The sequence below is a fragment of the Meleagris gallopavo genome, chromosome 15 (genome assembly GCF_905368555.1).
Source record: "Meleagris gallopavo chromosome 15, MGAL_WU_HG_1.1, whole genome shotgun sequence".
NCBI lineage: Eukaryota > Metazoa > Chordata > Aves > Galliformes > Phasianidae > Meleagris > Meleagris gallopavo.
In genome coordinates this window covers 2529976-2535975 of record NC_139418.1, presented here as the reverse complement: position 1 = coordinate 2535975, position 6000 = coordinate 2529976, and the positions used below count along the sequence as shown (strand labels likewise).

Sequence of the window (6000 nt, the reverse complement as noted above, 5' to 3'; positions counted from 1 at the left end):
ATTTTGGATTTAAAACTTTTAAAACAGACTAACAAATTAGAGCAATTCCAGCCCAATTACCAACAAGGCTTTCAGCTTTATCTGAGGCTTTTCACCTCTGTTATCACAGAAAAACCATTCCCACTATCTAAATAAGCTCACTATTGCCAGTCATTGCAGCATACTATAAATACAATAAATACACATTTTAGCCTTCTGGGTCCAGAGGAGAAAAAAAAAAAAAAAGGGGGGGGGAGGATGGTTGGATGGTTGAGGGGAAACCACAAGGGGGGGGGGGAGGGGGGAAGGATGGTTGAGGGGAAACCACACTTTAAATGTCAGGCTGAGATTCTCTAACAACACAGTTCATGCAACAGCAGAGTAGATATGGCTGTGTTCTGGTTTTGTTTTATTTCACTAGAAAGCCATGCAGAATACAAAGAACTAATCTGGATAGCCATTCGGCTCCAGGAGCAGCAGAGCTGCTCATCTCAGACTGCCAGCAAATGCACAGCTGTATGCACAGAACAGAGCATAGGGGCACAAGGGAAGACCACACCTCTGTTCCCTGCAGGCATTCCCCTCACCAGCAGCCTCCTCTGGGGCCAAAACCACACCGAGGTGATGGGACCACGTCTGGCAGCCTGCACAGCTCCACAGGCACAGCCTGCAGCTCCTGGAAGAGCAATGGGATATCAAGCACATTTCCTCAGGAGTTACTTCAGGAGGTATCCTTTGCTGCAGCTCCTCTCATGTTCACGGCACTGACCACGGTCAGCCCCACATATATGCTGTTTGGATCACCTCAGCTATGACAATAGTGGGATACTACACACATTCTCCATCGGTTATTCGCCCAAGGATGGAGTGGCCTATGCAGCATTCTCTACAGACATAATGCAGTAAGGCTGTACTCTGCCACGCTGGGAATACACCAGCTCTGCAAGCCCACAGCATGGGGAGATGGGCTCCAATCAAAAGGGGGACAGATTCACATACCATGATGCCATCAATTCAAGCAGGGCTTGCACGAAACTAGAGCAATTCTAACTTGCTACAGAAGCTGGACTAGTCCCAGGATCAAGCCATCAAAAATAGCTCCAAGTCACACTTGTTTTCCCTCGCCTGGTCTTGCTTCAAACACAGCTTGGGCAGACCAGAAAATCTGGATCACATGCTTCTTTCTAAGCAACATTCTTGGCATTTTGAATTTCTGGCAAAGGAGGAAAAGTTGCAATTAGCACGCTAAGAAGACATGTATGTGTTGAAGCTAAAGCATGGACTTTCATTGAGAACAGTGGCACTGGGCCATGGTGAAATGTTGATAGCATCACATTACCTCTATTAATTGCCAACGTTAAGCCATTGCAGCCACATCCCTGGGCAGGTCAGTGCTGGCTGAGACACACCAAGGCCACCAGCTCCAGTGGGGTGAGGGCATCCACGCTGGTGGGGGACTGTCCTGTTAGAAAACAAAGCAGCACTAGGATCAGATACTTTGACATCTGCCCTCAACTTGAAAACCCTTCTGTGAGAAATCTTGTTTGACTTCAAATGAGAGGATAAGTGGAAAAATATATCATTTTTCTGCCCAACTGAGATACGCAGATCGTGCTATTAAGATGAACAGTACAGCTTCTCTTTCAACACTTGTTATCTAGCCAGTGCTACTCTTCACTTCCCTTTTCATCAAGAAATCAAGTCTTTTGCAGCTGATGAGCAACAGGCAGAACAAAGCCCTCATGTTTACAGCTGCCCTTTCACTGCAGTCACAAGCCAGCATTAGGGAAACAAAACAAAACAAAACAAAACCACTCTCACAGGGCTGCAGTGGACTCTTTCAGCTGACAATGAATATAGTGCCATCCAGTTTCTTCACACTATTTTAGTGGCAGGAATATTTAAGGGGGTGAAAAACAGAAACACCGCAGGATGCACAAGAAAAGGGAATTTTGCACATGCAACAATTCTTGTGCTGCAAACTTGATTGACAACTATGTTCTCAATAAACAGACCAAGTGTGTTCCATCAGTTATGCATTTTGAATAAGCAAAAGAAAGCTGCTATAATGAACTGAAGGACTAAACATTATCCAACGAGTTGGTGACAGAACCCTCCTTACGGGCATAGCAGAGGAAAGAAATGGCATTTCACTGGAAGAATAACAAATAATTACACTGAAAAGCCTAACAGCACAATTTTCAAAAGCACTTTCATGACTTTAGGATCGATTCCCTGATTTTGCAAGTAAAATTTGATTTTCCTCATCTATGTTACCTGAAAAACAAGGCTTTGGTTTTTGTTATCTCAATGTTTTTACTTAATGCACCTCCATGCCTCTTTGCAAAGTGAAAAGAAATACATATGGTTTGTAAAGTACAAAAATGATGACTAATATAACAAGCTCAATGAAGCAGGAGATTGCAGTGTTAACAATATTAATCTCACCACAGATGATCTGAGTACTCCTGGATGGAGTTCACCACCGAGCAATCTCTCGAATGCAATGCACTTCTGTTTACCGGTACCAGCAATGGACACATCATACACAAGTTATAGTTACACACAGCAGGGCAAAATCTCACCTTCTTTCCCTACAACAGCCTAAGCACTGTCCAGGATGTATTTTGTTCATAGCCTAAGGTCTGAGATTAGGTAAATTTGCAGTTATCTGCCAAAAGAGATAATAGATTTCATCTTAGATCACTATACATAAAGAGTGAAAAAAAAACCAACACCAAATTCACCTGGACACACCTCTGCTCAGGTTTCCACCTGTCCGGCTTGGTCATGCCGTGTTAAAGGAGAAAAGCTAGAAAGAAGAAAAACATTTTGAAGGAAGAAAGTGTTAAACGTCCCACAGATATTTCTCTCAGAAAGTGACCGCTTGACCAACAATGTGATATAGCAATTATTTAAACCATTGTAAAGAGAAATATCCCAAGTTGAGACTTCGCTGGCAGTCTCTGGACACTACTCTTAGACACGGGGTTTGGATTTTGGGCGGTACTGTGTGGAGCCAGGGGTTGGATTTAGTGATCCTTGTGGGTCCCTTCCAACTTGGGAGATGCATGTGGTGGCACGGAGGCTCCCAGTGCTGCAGGCTGCACTGCAGTGATGCTGCTGGCCTGCTGCTCACTGCTCCCCAGCAAGAACCATACCAGTTTGCTGTTCTCCCTCACAGCTTTCCCATATTTAGACACTCCCCATTTCGTACCCCAAAAAAGCAGACTGAAGAAGATACGCTGCTCTTTAAAAGCTATTTACACAGCCAATTTTCCCCACCTGGTTTATCAAACCAGTAAGTGCTGCCAGCCAGCAGGTGGGGACAAAGCTGGAGGCTGCCTGCCCCATCTCACAAGCTTCCCGGGAGGAGATGGTGCCAGGTCCCACAACACAGGCACCAAATGCACACTTCTAACGCAGCCAAACTGTTTTCCTGACGTGGAGAGAAGCAGCTCAGCTTTCTCTAGCTGAGCCTCTGCGTTGCTCATCTGCAGCACAAGGTATTTTGTAGCCTTGAAGCCTACTCAGCTTCAAAGCCACTGCAATTTATTTACTACAGGAAAAGAACTGCTGAGCAGAAAGCTTCAGAATACAACCAGCTAGAATGCCAGCTCCGTGCCCAGTCATTGATAAGAAAACAATGTACCTGTTACTCCATGTTGATTCAAGACGTTGTTGTCAAAGACTCCAGCAACCACTGTTTCTGTATCAAAATATAATGTGCATCTGCTTTTCAGCCTGCATCTTCTCTCCAAAGCTCTCAAGGTCTAATTGTACAACAAACTTTCACTAAGTAATGAAAAATCACATAAAACACTGATTTCAAAAGATGTGTTAGTAGTGGCCATAACTTCTGTGTCATTTTTAAAGTTTCCCCCCTTTCATCTTCCATAGCTTCCATCACACGTGCAATTGGCTTTGAACAACTACAAAACAAGTACTTTGCACCGTTTACAAGACAGGCATCAAGTACATTATAGATCCTGAGAAATTAAGAGCAGACAATTGAGCTGTTTTCTCAGCATCATGTTCATGCTTTTTATTTTTGTCAAGGCTTCTCAGAAGCAACGCAGCATTTCATAAACCTCTGGCAGGCTCTGGAGAGGATCTGGGTCTTTTACATGAGATAATGTAAGCTTTCTTTCTGCTCGCTTGGAGCAGGTTTTTTTGGGAACCACCCAAACTCACTTCAAAATATTTCGTCCATGTGCCAGAAATGGCTTTTGAAGTGCTGTGCCCAAGCCACAGGCGGCTCGGTGCCAGCAGGCGCGAGAGCCGGAGCAGCAGCCCATAACAGGAAGCGTGTCAGCACTATCTGTCCAACAAGAGGGTGGGGAAGAGACAAGGGAGTGGTGCAGACACTCATTGAGTGGAAAATCATCTGACATGTCCTAGGTCTAGGATCAGATCATGGATGGGTCAAATGACATCCATTCAACACTCGAGATCAAACAAGGCTTTATTCTTTCATATTTTTGGCCCCTGCATGTGAGAGCATGTTGTAATATCATGCTTTTTAAAGTGCAATATGCAGGAAATCATATTTGAAGGGTCTGGCATGTATGGTATTTTTACGAAGTTCACTTTTCCCTTTTGCTTTTCATCTGTTTTCTACTTTTTTTTTCCACCATGCGTTTCCTTCTGATTTATTGTTTTATTATTCTATTTTTAAAATAAGAAATATTTCAACTTAAGAGTTTTTAATGTAACTCATATGAAAATTAGTGATGGACAAACCTCAAGCTTTTGAGAGGTTTGATCTGGTTAGGAGAAGCATCCAGAAGTTCAGAGGCTTATCCAAAGCTAATCTGAAAATGTCCAAACCTCTTCGGTCTAGACAGAGGCACAGCCACCCGTTGGCTCAGGACTCCCACCACTAACTGGGCTCGCCTCTCTCATTGCTGCTCCCTTGCCGAACATCCAGGGCTGGTTCTTGCCAAGTCCTTGCTGAAGAGCACACAGGATACGCAAGCACACCGATCTCCCTAGGCACAAACAGGGCTCTTGGGCATCTATTCTGCAAAGCAACAAACAGATGTTTAAGTCTTATAGGAATCAGAGAAACTTAAAGCACATGCCTAAGGCCCCTGTTTAGCAGTAATGGTTTGCTGAGTTTGGGCTCACAATATGATTCTGACTTGTCATGTCCCTGCCCTCCAATTGCCATCACTGTGCTTTGAAGCTAAGCTCCAGCGCCTCAATGCACCTTACATAACAGCACCTATTTCATCAAACACAGAGGAAGGAATGTCTCAGTATTGGATGTCACATGCCAATCGGCCTGATAAGGATAGATAACATTTCTGTGACAGCTTCATAAAAGCCTTGGTGTATCAGCCTTGGTATCACCTGGAACTTGTTCTGTTCACTGCTTTGAGGAGTCAGACACTGAACTCTACTAAAAGGCCAAATACCATCATGAAATCAGGTACACCTGATACAACCACACCAATAAAGTTCCTTCACTAAATTTCGGTGGTTCCCAATATTCTCTAAAAATGAAAAAATCCAAAGTATCAAATGCCAACACTTTTCTCAGTATCACAACATCTCCATCTTGTCCATCTCCGGCCAGCAGGACTACATTCAAAGCGGTACAAACCACAATTTCACAGAGATAGCCTAAAGCTATTTTGAGACTCGTCACAAAATTTGCAGATCAGAGCTCAATAAACGCTGGCTCAGCACAAGTCATTCACGGAGAACAGGGGCTCTGCTATCACCAGCACCTGTCCTACATCAAAAATGAATGTGTCAAGGAAACTGAATGCAGCAGCACACAACTAAGAATTCCTCGTGACTATCAGCAATGAAAGGAAAGCAGGCTGAAGAAAAACTCAGGTAAATCCATACAAGCAGAGAGGACAAAGGACACGTACTGATCCTGAACTGGGCACACTGTAGAACAACAGCCTTGACAGGAATAATTGATTATACAGGTAAAGGACGCAGAAGTCTGGAATGTTTTTTTTTCTGTGGAAGATTCTAGGGTGTTCCTCATCAAGAAAAAGGACA

The 6000-nt window shown here is 43.8% G+C and overlaps 1 long non-coding RNA gene across 2 annotated transcripts in view; it reads right to left on the bottom strand.

Moving 5' to 3' along the window:
- Positions 1-843: 843 nt before the first annotated feature.
- The window catches only part of LOC116217202 (uncharacterized), a 57243-nt gene continuing 52086 nt past the window's right edge, over positions 844-6000 (bottom strand). For both annotated transcript variants that reach the window (XR_014886579.1, XR_014886580.1), the window contains exons 3-4: positions 1319-1441; positions 844-1192 (exon numbers count right to left, since the gene is read on the bottom strand). This is a non-coding gene — a long non-coding RNA (uncharacterized LOC116217202). The remainder of the gene's footprint in view (positions 1193-1318; positions 1442-6000) is intronic.